This window comes from Micropterus dolomieu, linkage group LG12, assembly GCF_021292245.1.
Source record: "Micropterus dolomieu isolate WLL.071019.BEF.003 ecotype Adirondacks linkage group LG12, ASM2129224v1, whole genome shotgun sequence".
Lineage (NCBI taxonomy): Eukaryota > Metazoa > Chordata > Actinopteri > Centrarchiformes > Centrarchidae > Micropterus > Micropterus dolomieu.
In genome coordinates, this window is record NC_060161.1 from 1 (window position 1) to 22,577 (window position 22,577).

Genomic DNA, 22,577 nt, shown 5'->3' on the forward strand with positions numbered 1-22,577 from the left:
GTGCATTTATACGGAGACTTGATTTCACACAGGTGGATTCTATTTATCATCATTAGTCATTTAGGTCAACATTGGATCATTCAGAGATCCTCACTGAACTTCTGGAGAGAGTTTGCTGCACTGAAAGTAAAGGGGCTGAATAATTTTGCACGCCCAATTTTTCAGTTTTTTATTTGTTAAAAAAGTTTGAAATATTCAATAAATTTCGTTCCACTTCATGATTGTGTCCCACTTGTTGTTGGTTCTTCACAGAAAATTACAGTTTTATATCTTTATGTTTGAAGCCTGAAATGTGGCAAAAGGTTGAAAAGTTCAAGGGGGCCGAATACTTTCGCAAGGCACTGTATGTTCTTTTTGCTCAGCATTACATTACATTTATTCATTTAGCTGACACTTTTATCCAAAGCAACTTACAATTGCTATACATGTCAGAGGTTGCACACATCTTGAACAACTAGGTCAGGGGTCAGCAAATAAGTCTGACATCGGGCCAAATTTTTTTCAGGCCGTTACATGGCGGGCCAGAACATTATTTCAAACCCTGGGATACTCATGTACACATTTACCTCAGTCGGTAGAGTGCGGGGCTCATGTTGGAGGAGCTGTATGGAAGTGTATAGGCGACAAAATTAAAATGATCATGCAAACTTGAAAATGAAAATGTAATCCCACAATAACATTATCATTTTACACATATGTATGTGTTATTTAGGTACATTTTCACATACTTGTGTGAGCATTCTAGGACCATATTAAAATGAAAATGGAAACAGCATTTGACATTGCATTTTCAAAGACTGACTCTGCTCTATAGTGGACTTTATTCAAATGCAATGAGTGAAACAGCGCCCCCAGTCTATTGCAATGCATTTACATTTACAAGCAGCTTTCCAAGGGACACAATGAAAATGAAAATGCAATCTGTCAGTCCTCTCATCAAGGCGGGTCCTCAGTTAAGACTTCACTTCCTCTTCAATTAGAAGGCCACTTCAGGTTCTCATAGTTTAGTTGTGTATCTACCATTACACAACACTAGGCTGTAACTTCACACCAAATGAAATCTATCAATCGAACAGCTCAAAGATGGATCTATACCGACTTCAAACTTGGAACCTGTAAGTGTTGCCATTTTTATGTAGCTTTTCTGGGTGGAATTTGGCATTAACATATTCTGCAGCTAATGTGGCTAACTGTAATGTCAAGCTGTTTCTGTTGTGTATTGTGACATTAAGCCCACACACCGTCGCCTGTATGTGTGTTTGTTGCTGCAGTAGCCTATTTAAGTTTACCTGGTCAATGCATGGCACGTGCAAAAAACATTAACTTGCTCATAACCGAAAGCATCAGTGTCCTGCTGGGCAGTGTCAAGCCCAGGCTAATACAAACCCATTCTCATTAAGAGATATACTTTACATTACTGCAATACTAGTATTAGTGACAAGTAGTAAGAAAGTATTTGCTAGGAGATAGAGAGTTAATGTATAAAAACACAGACGCATACAGTTATTGTTAGGGTGGGGTGTCAAGTAAGATATGAAACAAACAGAGGATGTGAAACATTAGCCAAGTACTTTTCTGGTAAATAGACAAAAACAAACAAAAGTATAGTCATTATTGTGGCCACTCATTCATTTTCAAGTTTGTATGATCATTTTAATTTAGTCGCCTATACGCTTCCATAGAGCTGTATGATCAATCCCAAATTTCGGCAGACTTTTTTTTTCCCTTGTTAAACAAATTGATCGACCTATAAGGACACTTTTTCACATGCTCGCAATAAAGCATGTGCTGCAGTGCGTGTGCGTCCCAGCATCTGATCCACATTCATAAACCTATGGACGCTTATTTTCATTTCCCTGAGGTAATTCAGGGGAATCCAATCACACATTTACTGACGGCTTTTACAGAGGTGTGTCAAGTAAGCCAGAGACTCTTTCGAATGTCCTTCAGAACTTTTCAAAGTAAAAGCTCTCAATAAACTCAACATGAAGCATTGCTGCAATAAAATGTTCTTGTGCTTTTATTTTGGAGGCACAATCAATTAAGAGGAAGTGATTATGTGAGTAAGTGTTACTGTCATGATTGAGATCTATTTCAGCATCAGCCACTATCAATTTATTTATTATTTTTTTTTCTGCTATCAAAGCAATCTGGCCGCGCCTATTGCCAACCACTGTACTAGGGGTTAAGTGTCAGGGACACAATGGTGGATAGGTCACAGTGGGGGACTGAACCCGGGTCTCTCACACCAAAGGCATGTGTCTTATTCATTGCACCTCCACCACCCAACTCAGCCGTGGATTTTTGTCTTTTGTCTTTTGCCCAGTCCCTTTCTTATGGTGGAGTCATGAACACTGACTTTAACTGAGGAAAGTGAAGCCTGCAGTCTTTGGATGTTGTGGGTTTTTTAGTGACCATTTGGATGAGTCGTTGCTGCGCACCTGAGGTAATTTTGGTCGGCTGGCCACTCCTGGGAAGATTCACCACTGTTCCATGTTTTCGCCATTTGTGGATAATGGGTCTCACTATGGTTTGCTGGAGTCGCAAAGCTTTAGAAATGGCTTTATAACCTTTTCCAGAATGATAAATCTCACTTACTCTGTTTCTCATTTGCTCCTGAATTTCTTTGGATCGCAGCATGATGTCTAGCTTTTGAGGACCTTTTGGTCTACTTCACTTTGTCAAGAAGGTCCTATTCAAGTGATTTCTTGATTGAGTACAGGTGTGGCGGTAATCAGGCCTGCCCAGCTAGCAAAAATTGTGCCGATCCTCGGCATGAATCTAGGTCGGATTTAATGCGCCCCTATTGCGAAACCTCTAGTGAGAGGACGTAAAGCTCCCCTCCAATCCCGTTCCTTGTTTGGGCTTATTTAAACTTTATTGAAACGCGACCCTGTACGCAGGATAAGCAGTTGACGATGGATGGATGATTTTTCATTCATGTCAGGTTAATACTAAAATAGCTGAGCAGCCGTTATTTATGCAAGATAAACTAAAAATAAAACAGCACAAGGAAGACAAGTTTCATGTTTAATGCATTTTTTTATTGAACCACACTTCACTCTCCCTTCTGGTAATTAAGTAGTGTCCTTCATTCATCAAAGTCGGCTCATCACGCTCGCTCATACACACGCTCACACACTTTATCTTATTGAAATAATATCACAGTATTAATGTAAAATCAAGGAGCTCAAAATACTATTTTCCAATATCAACATTTTTAACTTTGAAACATTTAATCCCACTGTGTTTTTGAGTTTGGTCTATGTTGTCTGCCTGTTCGGGTGGCTGTGTCTCAGGAGGTAGAGCGGGTTGGCTGTTAATTGGAAGGTTGGCGGTTCAATCCCCGGCTCCCCCTGGTTGCATGTCGAAGTGTCCTTGGGCAAGATACTGAACCCCGAATTGCCCCTGGGGGCTGTTCCGCCAGTGTATGAATGTGTGTGAATGTTAGTTTCAGTTTGAGCACTTAGACTCAGTGTATGAATGTATATGACTGGTGAATGTAGAAGCGCTTTGAGTGGTCAAAAAGAAAACTAGAAAGGCGCTATACAAATACAGAGCATTTACATTTGTTCGCCCTCTGGCTTCGGCCACTGCAAGATAGAAGAGGGCAGCATGACCATGTGATGTTACTCAGCAACCACCAAAACTTAATTTGGATGCAGGGCTCTCCTCTACACTTACATTTCTTTTTAATTTAAAAAGTTTAGGAGCACAGTCAAATTTAGGAGCACCTTCTGATCAATGACAAATTAACCTTCCCATTATAAGGCGATTTATATTTGACTATAAAATGACTTGCCGGGGCATTTTTTTTAACCTTATTAAATGTCATCTTTTATGTCAAATTCATAAATTGAGTTAGAATAATAAAACACAATCAGGAAGTTCAATCAAATAAAATCAGTAGCAACAAAATTCATCTTTGCACTGCAGAGGTGGCATATAACAAAAAGGTGGCATTTAGTTATATTTACAGACTGTTTAATGAGGCTAAATTCATGATAACAATGTTATGATGTTAATTTTTTAAATGGAGTTTGAATATAGAAATATTAAAAGTGAAATAAGGCTTTAAAAATTAAACTAGAACCACCAGTAGGGGGCAGCAAGTCACTGTCTTTGTTCCCGAATGAATCAGCAGTTTAAACATATCAATTGAATGATTCAGTGACAAAGCAAGCAACTGTCTTTATGAATGGGTCATTGAATCATTGTCTCACTAGATTCGTTTGAAAACGCATTCATTCATAAACTAAATACCTTTGCTCAGAGATGCCCAACCTTTTAGCTGTGATTTTGTTTTGAACTATTTTCGTTGATGAAATTGAGGAAAAATCTGACTATACTGTTCCTAAAATGTAAGTCCCTTAATATATCACTGCACAATTAATCTCTTATTTACATCGTGTCTGTACTCTGTTATATGAGAGAATTCGCGACCTTGCATAACTCTAAACAAACTCCAGCTTTTTGAGCGGTGAGTTGATTTGAAGCCTTTGATTGGCCATTGTGTCTCAAGCAATCAACAGATATGTCTGTGATTGCCTGCAAAAAACGATCTCTCTCCAGGCTCTCCAGTGCAAACAAATACACACTGGTGCGTTTGCAAAATCGGTTTGGCCAATATGCTGTTATTCGTTTCAACTGAGGGTGCACCCATAGAACCTGATCGGGTCAGTCCCACTGGTGCTCCTAAATACTTTTTCACTGACGAAAAAAAAAAAATGGTTGCACTGTAGAGCCCTGGGGATGTCACCACAGTGCAGTTAATCCAGCACTGACATTCACCCAGAACCACCCTTTTCAAAATGAGCCCTTTGAATGCATGCTTTCGGTTGGCCCCACTCCAATTAATGAGTCTCGCCAGCGAAGTGTTCATTGCTCTTTTCAGGACCCTCCCCATGGTGTCTTTAAGAGTCATGCCTCCGACCATTCCAAGGAGAACAGTCTGAAACAAAAGACATGTACCTCATTAATAATTTAAGGAATATAGCATGAGTGAGAATGGGGACTGACTTTTAGGAATGATTTGATTAATGTATAAATTAACTCACCAGATTCTTCTCCTCTGGATTCTTTAATGTCTCCTCCAAACATTGTAGCTCCTCAATAGTTGAAAGTGGGAGCCCAAAATGTGTTGGGTCTGGCGTGAAGTCTGGAACTGCTTGACTGCTGGAGATTTTTTGGAGCTGCACCAGGATGAGCAACTGCTGCTCTCTGATAGAATCAAGCTGGATAAGGATCTCCTTGGCAATTGGTGTAAGACAAGAAAAAGCAGGCATAGCAGATTAGTAGCAAAACATTGTACGTAGATATGTCAGAGTAAACCGAGAGAGATCACTTTGTAGAATTCCTACCTGTAGGCACAGCCTCCCGAGAAGACCTGTTCTGTGTGTCGTGAACTTGTGGGGTGTTCTAAAAGAAAAAAGATGTTTTAATCTCATCACACACATACCAAAGTGAATTTTTATTTCCATGAGCTATAGAATAGCTTTCTTGCCCTTCTTACTTGATATCTAGTTTGGCCTGATGGCTGACTTCTGCCAGCTGCTGCATGGGTTGGGGTGTCAGTAGGAGGTGTAGCCTTCAGGCTGTTGGTAGTGGAGACTGGAGACCACGGTGGTGGATGTTCGCTGAAAGGGGAGAAGCCCTCGGACCTGCTGCCGAGCTGTTTGCATCAGAAGGGGGATCAACTATGGTATCTGAAAGATGGACTGGGGACCAAAAACCTTGATCAGCTGGCGGACTCCCTTCACCTAGAGCTGTCACAAAGGTACAATTGGCCGTTATGTTAGTTTCACCAAGATGCTTAATAAAAGATTAATGGAAACCACGGTAACAACTGCAACAGGCCTACAACCAAAATATGGGATGCAGGGGGCTGGTGCAAGTGGAGTGTAAGATTTCTTTTTGGTTGGAGCATGAGGTGCAGCAGTACTCCCCTGCTCCTCTTCACTGCTTCTTACTATTCTTTTATAGCCTCTAACATTGATTACATTGGGATGTCGGTTTGTCATTGGAGTAAATAATAAATTATATTTATAAATTATAAAGTTGGTTTTGTCAATAGTGCATTGTAAGGCCCTCTAGCTTGCGGCCTAATTGTTTGCCCAGGTGTATTGTAACTTTTGACACGGCCATAAAAGGAAATTATGGGCCACTCCTACCTATTCTTTCTCTTCGTGTACTCTGGCCTGTTATCCTCATCTTCAGTATTTAGTTCAGAGGTAATTGTTGCCTCTAGCAGTTTTGCACAGGCAATCTCATACACGTCTGTCAACACAAATGCAGATTAGGTCTAAATGGAAGGGCTCCTTATGTTACTTGTGCAGTTAGGTTTCAATTGAATAAGTGTGGAATTGTGTAATTTGAGAATGAAGCATTAATATACCATGTGAATACATCACACAGACTCTGAATCGAGTCCAGTCAGCACCTGGCATCACCCCATCTTTAGTTGCCCTACGCAGCTTTGCAAGAGATACAAAAGGGGCCAGAAACTTTCACCTCCTTTCAGACAATTAGAGTGGACAACTTCAACCTCCTTTGAATTGACAATCTCCACGATATGATATATTCTATAAAGAAGAAACGTCATATTACGTAACCTACTTATTCACAAAACTTCCAAAGACTTACAAGTCAAAACACATTGTAGGCACGAAAAGAAGAGAAGAATGCACTATACACACAAGCGAGATTATTTACTAATATTTGTAGAATGGGTTCACCTCTATAATCTGAGAAACTCCAGCTCCTATCTACGAAAAAACACTAACTAATTCCTACTTAGTCTTCAAAGGTGTCCCGGGCTCAGGGCGTCATTAAACGCTGAACTCCATGACGATCAGTTAAACTGAAAGTGCGAAAGCGTGACTACAGAGAGTTAATTCTCTGCCCAGGATAACCCTTAAAAACAAAAAGACATAATAATAAACAAAAACAACAAATAGTGTTCCGTTGGAAGGATTGTATACACAGCCCAGCTGGATACACTCTAACTAAGCGGAGTTCTTTCATCACAGGGGTTTAAACAATAAAGGAGAAATAATATATCCAAAAGGTGAGGAAGGTTGATAAAGATTAACAAAACAAAAAAAAAATGCTGGAGCACAAATGACTTCTCCCGAGACTGCCATTCACCAGAGGAAGTAACGTGAGATGAATTAGTCCATTCTCTCCACCATCAGTGAAATCAGTCTGCAGGAGTGTACAATCAACCACACCCTCCCAGGTCATCCCACCTTCAAGCAGGCAAGAAAAGAGAGCGCAGACTCGTAACACAAGTCACAAATTAGGTGAAAAACCTTCCTAACTAAATGGTAATCAGTGGCATAAGTAACGAGCTAGAACAATCTCTAAAAATTACACATAATCTCTCAACACAACAATTAAGCCTAATCTAAATGCAACAAAGGCATTCCCACGTTTGTCTTTGAAGGGGGAGGACATATTTACGAAGGCCATCATCAACTTTAACGCACCTCAAAGTCTTTGACAACTGTGAGAGAAGAAACACACCCAGGCTAGATGAACTGAGGGGATATGTGTAGAATGGCTCAACAGCATGGAACTGATTACCTTCAAGCAAGATGATATTCTTTATTTCTTTATTTCATTTGCCTGAAACTAGCATCCGTTCTAAAGGCGGAGTCAGTCTGTGGAAAAGTCATGCGATTTCTTATATATACACCCGTCTGTACACATTTATCACAAGCTGAATAGCCTGAATGACTCTTTATGCCTTTAACAAAAGCCCGGGCTGGAGCGTCACACACAACAGAACAGAGTCGCAGAAAAAACAGCTTTCCTTTTAACCAAAACCCAGACTGAAGTCTACTCAACTCACTCACCAGGTCCTTCAAGTACTCAGTGAGTGATTTGGGTTTGCAATCCCCTCCAAAAACGCCAATCATGAAGGGACATTTACCTACTTCCTTCAATAAACCTAGAATGGGCCACAGCTGCTGGTTATTACTCTTAAACAATGGGAGCCCGTCAAAGTTTAACTGTAACTGCAGGCAATGGTTGCTAGGGAGTTTCATCCACACATTTTCAAGAAGGCCTGTTATAGAATTCAATACGCCAAAGTAAAAGAAGGCACCTCCTGCTACAGGTACAATTTTGTAGTCGGTGACTGTTTTGAGGAGAGTCCTCCCATCTCTTGGCAAATTGGGGTGGTGGAACTTTTGGATAGACAACAAGGCAGTAAGTGCAACCATGGTGATATGAAACTCCAAAGCCCAACTGACTAAATCATCAGCCAGGTCAGGTCTATGCTCAGAAGGGCCCTCTCAATCATCACAGTCACTGTCAAAGTTCCAGTCACACATCAAGTCATTACTGTTGTCACAGTTTATAACAACATCTACATGTACAGCGTGGTCATCAGTCAGATCATCGTCAACAAGCTTACTGTCGTTCTCAATACCTTGCAGCAAATTAGACACTGATTTAACTGCCTTGCGTCTCAGATTAGATTTGAAAGAATGCATTTGATCAGCCATTCTTACCTTAGAGCAATGTTTATTTAAATAGAACAGCAAAAGCAAGATTACCTGACGAAAAAAGAAAAACGATTAGCATTGTACAAAACCATCCATAATGTATTATTATACTAAAGCATTATGATTTCCCTTTTTTAGTCCAAGCCCAACCCAATAACCATTATGACATTACCCCACTACCAGCATAACTGTACACAGTGCATGCAGTAGGGTCCATCAAGACAAGTTACTTTGATAAGAAAGCATTTCACCAGTTCACAAGGTTCTCAACATTATCTAACACCTAACACACAAATCTATAATTGTGACATCCCATACACACAAACACCCGTGTATGGAAATAGAAAAAAAAAATATGGCAATATATATATATATATATATTTAGTAAGTGAACCCACCTAAAACGTTATCCCCTTGGCATTGATAAGTCAGTGAAGTTAATTTCAAACAATATACAAGATCTATGTAGAAGGCTAGTCAGACTTGCTCACTGTTGGCAATTAACTTCAGAGGTGTCTTATAATTTTAATCATAATCCCCAGCAACTGCCAGGGCGTCGCGCAATACTGCTCCTCTATAAGAGTCCTCAGTTCATTTTCATAATAAGAGTCCCGATCTCACTCAGCAACAGACAATGACCCAGCTTTCAGCATGACTTATACCAAAGTCCCACATCATTCCTCTATTACAATTTACATAAGTAAAATAAACATTGTGTTACAGGATCAAAATGTGTATAGTTTCTAGGACAATGTTTGTTGCCATTTGTCTGTGTGGTGTGAATTGGCCTTAATCCAGCTAACATTTTGTTCCAGTTTATTTTCTTCCACAGATCAAAGTCTGTGCTCATAAATATTATTCACGTAAATTACATTCAATAAAAATGGCGTCTAGCCTAGTAACTAATTCTTTGCCAAGCTGCAAAGAAGAGCTAACAGCCCAGCTAGTCAATGTTAGCTTTGTTCGCGCAATAAAAGTCGGAGCCACTTTCATATTAACGTTACCTAACTTGCAACGTAAAGAATTTGATGTTGTTGTCCTAATTCATAATTCTTAATTGAATTCTGAATTCTTTCTTTTTGTTTCATCTGGAGGGAAGCATGTCAAAGGACCATGAACAAAGTTTAAACGGATCGATAATAATCAACATTTAATCAGCAACAGTTCGAAATGTAGAGTTGATATAGGATGTTAAAGGAACTCGATTGAAACTATGCCCGGCGTGAAATGTTGATGCTTGAAATTGAAACTTACCTCAAGTTCACCGTAGTGGCGCAGGATTAAAAAGGGATGTCAAGCGTTGAGTTTTATTTCACCCAAAGTTGTGCACACGTCACTCCAGTGATGAGCTGAGCATGCGTGTTGACGCTTGCTGCAGTAACCGTTGAAATCAGCTTCGTACTGGTAAAAGGGTCTGAGCAGAGCGCCCAGAGTTTAAAACAGCCGTCACTGTCTGGTATATATTTGAAATAGCCAATAAAATGAATTGCAGACTCAATGTTGCTAACAAGACGTTGTACATGCAGGCTACCCATCTCATCCCATTAACCCAAGTAAACATAGGATAGTCTATCTTAAACATTATGTTGGCCGGTAGAAAAATATTTTGGCCGGCATTTTGTTTCTGTTATCCACCATAGACGAGCCAAAAGTTAACAAAGTTGTATGTATAGATGCCTGCCTGCAGGTGGCAAAGTGACTTGGCCTAATTGTGGTTGCTACTACTAAGCCGATGCCGCGACTGCGATCACCATGACTGCTGTGCGAGTGATGTCACCGTGCATGCATGTTTAAAATACATACACGTAATGATCTTCATGACAACTAAATATTTTTTCTATGGTTATAAATATTAAAGAATGCTCTGTGTAAAATGACACTATTATTAGTAGTAGTATTACTGCAAAATATTATTAATATTTTGTTTTGGACAAGTCACGACATATGAGTAGCAATACATTATCAGATACGGTCAGGAATGTACGTCAACTTTAAAATAATTTTTTATGCTAATTATTGCTACATTAAAACCATCTTTGATTTAACCTAAGCCGAGTCATTTCCAGAAGTGGTCCAGATCATACAGCCAGAGCTGGGTTACCACTTACGGTGAACATGAATCGGCCCAGTGCTTTACAGCCGTAACAAAAATGCACGCGCTAGAGCGAGCTGCAGGCCACAATCGGCCCGGTTAACACACGCCGATGCCGAGTCTGAGCCGCAGGCGCCACGGATAAGCTGAGCTCGGGCCGATTATACATGCTATCTGGGTGGGTGTGGCCAGAGAAATTGAACTCAGCTTTCAAAAGATGTGATAAACCACAGTTGATTTACGTTTTAACTGGAGGGGGCAATCACTTTTTCATAGAGGGCCATGTACATTTGGATTTTTCCCTTAATAATAAAAACCTTCATTTAAAAACTGCATTTTGTGTTTACTTGTGTTATGCTTGTCTAATATTTAAATTTGTTTGATGATCTGAAACATTTCAGTGTCACAAACATGCAAAGTTAGGAAGGGGGCGGACACTTTTTCACACCACTGTGTAGCTTTGCAAGAGTTAAGTTCTGAATAAATGAGACTCAATTCAAAGTACCACTCAGAAAAAGTCACAATTATTAAAAGTGCAGAACAATGGGGATGGGAGTTATGGCACTTTGAAGGGAGCTGGATCTTTGCTCTGATCTTTCTTTCTTTTTTAGGGGATGGGGGTTACTAGGTTTAACTGCAAAATGATCACTAGGATAATGATGGAGGAAAGATCAGATCCAAACATCCTACCAATATAAATTCATTCTGCATGTGTAGACTAGGTTTAGGAGCACTAAATGGCTTGTTTTGCCAGACCTAATGACATTGATCTGCATTGCAAATATTACGCAAGATGACGCCATTTCCCTCTGCTTTGTCAGTGTATTTACCACTTTTTACAAATTCCCTGTGTTATGTAAATATACTGCCTTGCCTTGAACACCTACAATAATATTATATAATGTTTTATCTCCGCCCAGCTGATGCCACACCAGAGTACTCCGGGATAGTAATCAAATGGAGACTGTCGCAGACAGTTTGTGACTAGAGTAGTAATTGGTTACTAGTACACTGGGAGTGGATTGGAGAATGACTCTCATCAAGTATGACTCGGTTCACTTCGTACATACCAAAGAGCTGTTGAAAAGAATCGTATTGCTAATATCACTTATCAAAGAGGATGAACATAACTTAAGCTAGAAGTAAACTGTAGAAGGTGTCTTTACAAGACACTCAAGTTGAGGTACTCTCTAGTATGGAAAAGGAAAACAGGCCAAGATCCAAAACTCAGTCCCATAAACATTCACAAGATCAAGAGGGCAAATACCTCACATAACATAAATAAATAAAAAGTAAATTTCAGTCCAGTAGTGTACAGACAACTCACAGCAGTGTACCACCTCTTCAGCAGCAAGTTAGGATGGTGGACAAAGAGATAACTCAGTCCATAGATGATATCAGATCTCATTCCTGCAACAGTGTGCTCAATAAAAACCTGTGCAATGTTTCAGAAATGATGATAACATTTTAATAATTGAAGGTAATTTAATAAATATGATCACAGTTTTTTACGCAGTGGAACAGAAAATGATACTGCTGAGCAATCTGAGAGCAACATGGCATTGCATGATTTGCATAATAAGCACATTAACATAATGGATGTCATGTTAATTGCAGAAAGACTAAATATTAATCACTGGGCATACTCTCCTTGTTAAGCAGTCTGAGTGTCTATGTGTGTGTGTCCATCATACCATCTCAATTTGTATGCATACAACTATGGATGCATGAAATCAGCTGCTGCAGTTGGCACAACACACGTGCAGTATCTAACCTATGGCTTGTTGGCCCATGTTTCCTCTGTTGTGGATGTAGGTGTGTCTGATCACTGCTGTGTCTTTTTTACCATACATGATTTTATAAAACAAGATATTCAAGATCAAACTGTGAGGAAACGCTATCTTACTTCTTTAGTGACAAATAATTTTACTAATTTGTTTTGTGATATTCCTGCCGATATATTACCTTCCTCCTGTGATTTTATTGTAGATGGTTTTAACGTAAACTTAGGTCAACCCTTGACTTAGTGGCACCTCTAAAACTGAAAAATATAAAGACAATCTCCACACCTCCCTGGAGAACTGAGAAAACTAAACAATTAAAAAGAAAATGCAGAATAGCAGAAAGACGATGGAGAAAGAACAAAATAACAGTAGATTACCAAGTTTTTCACGAATAGTTGAAAGCATATAATAAGGCAGTTAGAGACGCAAAGTCATTGCAGACAACCAGAACAACCCTAAAGTCCTCTTCTCAACAGTTGATCGCTTAATTAACCCTGTTTTAACAAAATGTCAAAAAACTCCAAATGTGAAGACTTTGCACTCCTCTTCAAATGTAAAATAGAAACTATTAGGTCAAATATATCACTACATCAGCAGGTACATTTTAATAAAGTGAATCCTATATTTACAACTGGGGAAACACTGCATAGCTTTGACCTGGTTGACTCTGACATTCTTTGTAAAACTGTTACGCTACTGAAACCAACAACTTGCCTGTTAGATCCTATCCCCACTTTTTTTAAAACACATTATGCCTTTTTTAGGTTGTTTTTAAGTTGTTTTTAATCAACTAAACAATTTTATTAACTCCCACAATATTTATGATAAATACCAGTCTGGTTTTCGAACCAATCACAGTACTGAGACAACATTGGTAAAAATTGTTAATGATCTTAGATGGAACCAGCAATATTAATGCTACTAGATCTAAGTGCAGCTTTTGATACAGTAGATCACTCAATTCTTTTAAACAGACTGCATCTGATTGGCCTCTCAGGTAATGTTCTTAATTGATCATATCTCACTGATAGAGAATTCTTTGTGTGTATTGATGAATCTCTATCCAGTAGACATAAAATTAATTGTGGTGTTCCACAGGGTTCAATTTTAGGCCTTACCCTTTTTAATCTGTACATGCTGCCGCTTGGAGACGTCATCAGGAACCACGGCATCAATTTTCACAGTTATGCTGATGACACACAGTCACCCAGGACCACTATATGCCCTTTTTAACTGTTTTTTAAACATACAGTCATGGATGGCAGAACATTTTCTGCAGCAATCAAGAAAAAACAGTAGTATTGGTCATTAGTTCTGAATCTCAGACGGAGGAACTCAAAACGAAACTGCGAATGCTGGCACTAAATCCCTGTGATAAGGTGAAAAACCTGGGATTTATTTTTGACTCAGATCTCAGTTTTGAGTCACATATTAGAAATATTTCTAAGGCTGCTTTTTATCATCTCAAGAACATTGCTAGAGTACAACCCTTTCTCTCTCAAGCAAATACAGAGACACTTATCCATGCTTTTTTTTACCTCCAGGACTGATTACTGCAATGCTCTGCTTTCTGGTCTTCCAAAAAATAAAATCTCTAAACTGCAGCCGCTTCAAAACGCTACTGCACGTCTTTTGACTAAGACCAGAAAGAGAACACACATTACCCCTATCCTAAAGTCCCTGCATTGGCTTCCAGTTAATTTTAGAATTGATTTTAAGATCCTTTTACTACTTTATAAGTCACTTAATGGTATTGGTCCAGAATACTTAAGATTTGCTGTTACCTTATGAACCTACTAGAACCCTCAGGTCCTCTTGTAGTGGCTTTTTAATTATTCCTAAAGCCTCAACTAAAACTTATGGTGAGGCCTCCTTTCAACGTTATGGCCCGCGTTTGTGGAACACCCTTCCTATTGAGCTGAGAGTAGCAGGAAATCTGGAAATGTATAAAGGCAGATTAAAGACATACCTATTTATTTGATTTAGTTTTAACGTTATTTATTTATTATACTTTTGCTATTGATGGGCTGCTTTTATAGTGCTTTTTGTTCTGGGGTCCTGGGGTTTTAGTGTTTTGGGGGTGGCGGGGATGGTTTTTAACTATTGTTTTGAAATGTCTCTTTAGTGTGAAGCACTTCGTATTTGTATGAAAAGTGCTATATAAATAAAGATTGATTGATTGATTGATTGATTGATTGATCTGCACACACAGCTGCAAACTGTGCTAAATACTATGGTCACATCCAGTGCCTGGTTGCAAAAAATCAAGATGGCGACTGCCAACCCGCCAAATGCGATGTTTCAAAACGATAGTCCACAATGGGTGAAGTTACCGGGACTACGTCCACTTCTTTTATACTGTCTATGGCTGAAACTCACTATAAAGCTCCATAAAGCCAAGGGGAGCAGCAAATTCATGTGATAATTCTCTGTAGTCCATTCAATTCATCACTACCAGTGACCCCTTTTTTGTCATATTGTTTTCACTTGATACAATTTATTAGATACATTAATTACTAATTATTAAAAAAATGATTTTAACAAAAGCCTAACTGAAGATTTACTCTGGAGCTCTGTGCAAATGGGACAAAAGAACAGCCGGTTGTAACATTGCTGGAGATAAGTGGTTGATAAATGGCTGAGATGTAAAATCTTAGAAACACTGAACAATGAAAAAAAGTATCATGATTTATAAACCAATTTTGCTGAAAATAAGGCTAGTTTGTGTTTTAAACACATTTTGATTTCTTTCTTGCTCTCATAAAATGCCAGGAATCGGAACCAGGAATATAAAAGAATGGGATTGTAATGTGATTGATAAGCAGAATCTGAATTGGAAATCTAAACAATACCGAACCAAATTCTGCACATACATTGGTGTTTGTTCATTACCTCTACTTCCTGTGCTGTTTTTCACAGTACTATATCTTAAATGGTGCATATTTGGGATATTACTATTTATTTCCTTTTTGTTTCACCTATCTACTTATATCTACTTCTGCCTCCCTTTTCTCTCATCTTCCCCTCTTCCCTCAGCCCTGCTTTATTTCCCGTTCTTGCAAAGTTAAAGTCTGGTATACAGTATGTAAGTCAGCGATGCTAATGACTGAAGGAAATGTAAGTATAGCATTACTCACTGTAAAGTGTTGACTCCCAGGGTGTATAAGAGGAAGCAAGAAAGAAAAGTGGGGAGGAAAAAAAGGGGGTGAGATAAATAAAGATAAGAGAAAAACCAGGGAGCGAGAAATCAGCATGTAGGCACTAAAAAAGCAGGAAAAGAGAAAAGACAAATAATAAAATAAAGAAATCAGAAAGCATGAAAGCAAGCAGAGCAAAACAGAACAGAGATATTGAGGAAAGTGTGAGCCTCCTTTTCCTCCTTTCAGGTTGTGCAGTAAATCAGTCACTCAGCGGGAGGCCATCGCCACTGGAACCTATTACTGATAGAGTTATCTGAAGAGAAGATGAAGAGATGAACAGTAAGAAAGATGGAGACAGAGAGAGAGAGACAAAAGGGGGCGCTGAGGACTAATAAACTGGCAAAGGAGGGAAGAAGAACAACCTGTGTGTCTATTTTAGCCTCTTCTCAGCAGCCAATTTGAGCTGATAGAAAGCATGTACTGGGCCAACGGCGGGATTAAAGAAGAAGATACCACTCAAAATGTGAAGAGAAGATGAAAAGTATACATCCTTAAGGCATAAGGCACATATAATGTATAAAGTTAGACTGACTGAAAGCACTGAGAAGGGGAAGTAGTTATTTTACTACTGAATGGACAGGATTGGCAAAAAGCAATCCTGAGAAAAAGGCTGTGCTGGGACACAAGCCAAACTGCAAGATTGTACCGCCAAGTACATTAACATCAATTAATCATTATCACATTAACTTACTGACATATTAGCGTAATTACCAAAAACAAAGGAGACCATGATGGAAAATATTGGCAGCCTTATAACAGCATCTAATACTGCCCTACAGAGATGGATTAATTGGGAATCAGCTGAAATGCTTTATGGTACAAAAACAGAAGTGGACATTGTTCTTCCAGTGTATTGAAGATGTATAGGAGGAAGAGGTGAGGGACAGCTGCAAAAATCTTCAATTAGTTCAGTCCCAGAGTGACCCAGACAATTTTTTCTTTATTACATTTCTTATTGTTCTTCTAGTTAACACATTTGTCATTTAATTACTGCATACTTCTTGAGGCAGGGCTTTTGTGATTATTCCTCTTTTCAGTGTCATGCCACAATCATAATCTTTTTATTCCTAATTACCCGTCGTACAGATTACAAGTCAACCTTTATAAACATGACCTTTCAACACTTCTTAACACACACACACACACACAGACACACATACACAGAACTGTACAGTGTGTATTCTCTTTAAACTGTGGATGCATCATTTTTACCAATAACCAAGGTAGCGGACTATTATGTTTGTGCAGCGTTTAACTAATTAAGTATGACAGACTTGTCAGAACTCCTTGTGTTTCTTGCATCATCAAACGTCTTTGAGGCAATGTTGGCAAGTTAACTTGGCCAGTATGTTGTTGGTGTTACCAACAGGAATGGTGGTCAAAACAATCATTTCAAAGTTGGAATAAACAGGACTTGTGCTTTGAAGTTTTTTTGCAAAGTACTGATGTAATGTAAAACTAAACTCATTGTGCTCCCTAGAGGTAGCTGGGGAAATATGCAAGACATTGACAAATACAAGATTTCCCTTTTTGGAAGGTTTTACGTTTGGTTGAACAAAATTTCAGCTAAAATTAAATTGATTACTGATACAACATCACATCCTGTGTAGTGAAAGACCTATGTTTACACGTGCATGTTTGTGTGCACATAAAAACTAATTCTACACAACTTGGATGCCATTAGTCAGCAAATGTGTATGCATGAAAAATGTGTATTTATATGTGTGTGTTTGTGTGTACTGTGTGTTTCATATTTGTGTACTGTTTTGTACTGTGTGAACTCATTGTGTAGAACGTAGATGCCATTAGCCAGGAAACAGCTCCCACAAGACCCTTTTTAATCAACTGGCCCAATCATTGTTGTGGAAATAATTATAAAGGAGAGAGTGAATCCTGTGTGTGTGTGTGTGTGTGTGTGTGTGTGTGTGTGTGTGTGTGTGTGTGTTTGTGTGTCTGTGTATGAGCAAGAGAGAGAGAGAGAGAGAAAGGCAACAACAAAATAAGCAGAGATGAGAGATGGAAGGAAGAAGAAAAAGGCAGATAATTATTCAGCTTTTCTCAACAGACGCTGCCTATGGAGCTAATATGTCATGTGGATGGAGAACCCCCCCCCCCACATACACACACACAATGAATGTGCGCATAATTAATCCTTTTTGTTTGTTTGTGTGGAAGAACAGGGATATGGTATATGTTCTTGAGTATATGTTCATGCATTCAAGTGTGTCAGGTACATGTGTCTATGCATATTTTTTCTCTGCATGTATGTGTGTGTTGGTGTGTGGATGTTTGAGTCACTGTGTGAGCTACTGTCATGTGCTCCAGCAAAGCACCGTAGCTATTTCACTGAGGAATGACGTCAATAACTTAAAAGTGGGCCACAACAGAGCTGTGTCTGTGTGTTTGTGTGTGTGTGTGTGCACAATTTGTGCATGTTTGCATGTGTATATACAGTATAAGAAGGTTACTCGGAAGGTCATTTACTGTTTTACTGTGTACAAAAGGTTCAGTGCATCTGTTTTGTTTCAGTATGAATTTGAGATGATAGAAAGGCACAGCGGTTTGGGTTATATAACTAAATTTGAGTTTGTCTACACATGTCACTAAATAAATGCTTAATTATTTCAGTTACATTTTGACACAAAACCTTCCTGTCCTGCATAATACTAAGGGACTGAAACTCTAAACTTATTATTTGAGTTGAGACTTTTTCAATGACTACATCACTGAAAGTATTGGATATATAGCCCATATATCTAATACTTTCAGTGATGTAGTACTTTCCAATACTTACTTTGTGTGGGGGTGTTTATGTGTGTCTGGGTATGTGTTTGTGTGTTCACAGCAATAACTATAACACACATCAACCTTCTACCGTAGCAGCAGATAGACTTTGCGTCAGGAAAATGATGCCCTAAGGCTAAAACTGTCACAGTCACCTTCAGCCATGCAAACTGGCATTTTTTTCCCCTCCACTGTCGGATCACACACATAAACACACACGCACACCAAAAATACTTTCCTGTTTGTACATTACTGTGAGCTTTGACCACTTCTGAATGTTATCACCTTTTCAACAGCTGAACAGTTGTTTTATTTCATGATTTATTGGGGCGTGTGTAGCTCCAGGTACTGCTGGTCCCCATGTGTGACTTCAGGCTTTTGCAGATTATTATTCATTGTGTCACAGTTGCTCTAAATGGCATCATGTGCATTTCATATGAGAACTCAAAGAGGAACATTCCATCTTAAAAGAGCTATTGTTGATGTATGTCACATTTCTAGGCACTTTTGGGTATTTAACTTAATTTTGGAGGACAGAACTGACAGTTGAAACTTCAGTCACCAACTGAAACGAGCAGGAGTTGATCACTATTATTGTGATTACTTGTTTCACAGACCCTCCTCTAAGTTATTATCTATAAGTATATATTTATAAGTACATAATGGTATCTTCTGCACTCCCACGTCCTCAGCTGTCTCATCCAAGACAATGCTACTTTGAAGCCTGAAGTCTGTACTTCCTTACTTAATATTAGCAGCGCCTCTAAATTTGATGTCAATACCAGCAGCCTAAGTATTTAAATAGTGTGGTGACCTTGTCTTTTCTGCTGGTGTCATTGTATTGACACACTTGGTGTGGTTTATAAAGAAATGTTTTTTATACATTTGACCCCACAAGAACAGTTTGTCTGTATTGCTCTTTAAACTGTACAGACTTGCATGACTCTTCTTTCTATGTTTATTGTGACTGTTATGCACCAAAATACCATAACAAATTTTTTGTACGCATGTGAAAACATACTAGTCAACAAACGTGATTCTGATATTTAGGCTAGAAGAGATGCACATTTTGTGACATGTTTTTGTTTTGGATTGACAGGTATTTCACCTCAGAAAACCCAAATCAAAGTTTGACAATGACCCTTTGAGAACCTCTGGCTGACATCAGAGTTTCTATATGATATAATTTTAAACGGCTACTCTAATTCTTTCCTTTGTTGCTCTGTTTGATTTCCGTTCTCTTTTTCTTTTCTCAATCAAACTGTTTTTTCTCTGTCAAAGCTCACAGGCCTTTAAACATGGCTTCTACATAACACAGGATACAGAGCAGGGGGATGAGAAGACGAGTTTCGCCACCCTCAGAGCATGTTTCCAACACTTCACTGACCCCCAAGAAAATCATCTTTTTTGTTCCTTGTTAAACTATCAACACCTACCGTGCTCCCCTACATCTCTTTCTTTTTTTGCACGTACAAGCAGTCTCTCCTTTTTTATGCTTCCTTTGCACTCACTCAAATAATTTTTTCACCTTGTTAGAGCAGCTTTTTTTTTCAGGAACAGCCAGATGGGAACACGAGGGAAAAGTGAGACAGGACCTGGATATGTTAAAGCACATAAGCCGCATTTATAAAATAATCATTTGCCAACAACCAGCCAGGTGTGAAGAAGCCACAGTGCATCACAAACACTTATCTTCCCTCTGCCATAAAAGCATACATGCAACAAACTGAGAATACTGTCGAGCTATGCTCCTTTGTCATATATGCTTTCTCTTTTTCCCCCCACATAAAATGACCTTTGTCTCTCACCCCTGAGATGTACTCCATGTGATATTGATGCATTTGAGGTGAACTGAGCCATATGCACAAGCACAACCAAGCACAACCTGCATTTTCCATTTCCTCCCCTTTTTGTTCTCTCCCTCTCTGTACCTTTCATTCTCTTCTTTCTCTCAAGTCTGAATCCTGAATATGCAGGCAAATAAACAGTCAGACATTCAGAATGCTGCCTTTGTGATAACCTGCAGGCACATTTCTCTGTATAAACAATATTGCAGAGTTTTGGTTTCTGTATACTATATTATCAACATCCTGCAAAAAGGCATGTGTCCGGAAACTTAGTTTTTTGAGGGACTGAGTAGAAGTTAGTCGAGTTTTACATTTCTTTTACATTACAAGATTTGTGCCTGCTATGAGACAGTGCGTCTCCGTGATTCACAATTTCAGTCAGTCAGTTGAAAATATTTTGTTTCAGTTGTATTTTAGATGCAGCATACCCTCTATGGGCTGCCAGGAGTGAATGTAAACCTTCAGACTAGGTCCCAATTCTATTGTGTATAATAAAAATACTTTAATGAAGATGACAATGGACTACTGTATCAGTTCATACACAGCGAATTACACATTTTCCACATTTTGTGTCAGGCGGCATTCATTTCCTTTCAAGATGTATTTGCTGTTGCAAATGAGTAGTATTGTAGGAGTACTTTATTTATTTTGTTGTGGTTGCCATCGCCCACCATAGACACTTTTTCTATTTTACATTTTCTATTAGCTGTCACTAGTACATACATTAAGTTTGATTTTACCTTAACAATGAAAGCCTCATTGAGATTAAAACTATATTTTCCAACATAAAACAGTACGAAGGTATTGTGTCAATTTTGTCCGTTTTTGATGTTTGTTCCATTTTGGGACAATAGTGAAGGCATTTTTTAAAGCCACACTCCATGATCCACCAACAAAAAAGTAGGGTTGGAAGTATTCCAAGTGTTTCCAATCTATACAGTAACTCAAATTCTTGAACTTCAATTCATAAGTATACCTTATTTTAAAATTTTCATAGTGTGAACGCACTCAAGACTCATGTTCACAATTAGTATTGTCTACTGGGACACAGCTTTGGTTGTATTTGACATTACCGAGAGCCATTAAATGTTTAAAAAACTCGCTGCTATAATGTCAGAAACAAACACAGAATTTTCTGCTGGCCACTGATAGCATGTAAGTCAATTAAAAACCCATTCATGTCGGCAGCTTGCTCATATTTAACGGAGGCAGGACAGCTGAGTGGTGAGAGCGACTGCTCTGTAAACAAAAGGTCACCAGCTTGTGCGCATTAACAGTCATGTATCCTGCCTCTGATTAAAAGGGCAAGAATCACTACAAGGTGCAATGTCAGCCAAATTTGTACAGTATTGAATTATGTAAATTAAAATTACCTGTCACTACAAGAGCAGTAGAAGGAAATATTTACTCTATTTAGGCCTGTTTATGGTGGTGAAATTATAAAAGGTGCGGGACACTGTAAGTCACTGAAACACAAATGGTACCAACATATAATCAGTAATGTCACGGTGATTTTACATACTGTATACCATGTTTTATATGGAGAGAAAACAGGCACACAAAGGGAGTTTCACCTGTTATTGATGTGAGTAAAAATAAATCATGTTGACGAGGCTTTTTGTCTGTACAGGTGATACAGCTTGAAGGAGGGAGTACACACACACACACACACACACACACACACACACACACCTGTGTCCTGCTCTCAGTCCCAGCACCTCACTGTCTCTTGTGTCATCCCTCTCCCTCTATCTTACATGATAAAGTACATTGAACCACAGACCTAATGTGTTTCTTTTTATTTCCTTCTGCTTGTCTTTCCTCTCTCCATTTTTCACCTGCTAAGTCCTTTCTGTCTTACCAACTCAAAGCCGGCCATGGTTGTTACTGTACATGTGTAGCAATGGCCCAACTGAACTTAAAGACATTGTACAAAGCAACATTTCTAACAGGTGCATATCATCTGATTCAGTTTTAGTCCCATGAACAACCCACCCATTTGTCTTTAGGCTTTGGCAATACATTTCCATCTTCACTAAAATGCCTTTTATTAAAAGATATTTAGATCTTTGGGAGATGGGGGACAACATGCAACAAAGCAGGACTCAAACTCGGGCTGCTACAATATGCCTTTTTACATGGGGCACGCACTCTAAGTGACCAACCCTGCCCTGTAAAATAGTTTTTAAAAACTTTGTATTGAACAGTCGTTATAATGGCCACGAGTGACTATTACAGGATAATGGTAAATACTGAAATGTAGCACATAGTAGCACAACAACACAGGAGTCATAAACAAATAAATTAAACCATTAATATCACTTAACGCTAATATCTATCAAGAGTTTGCTAACATTAGC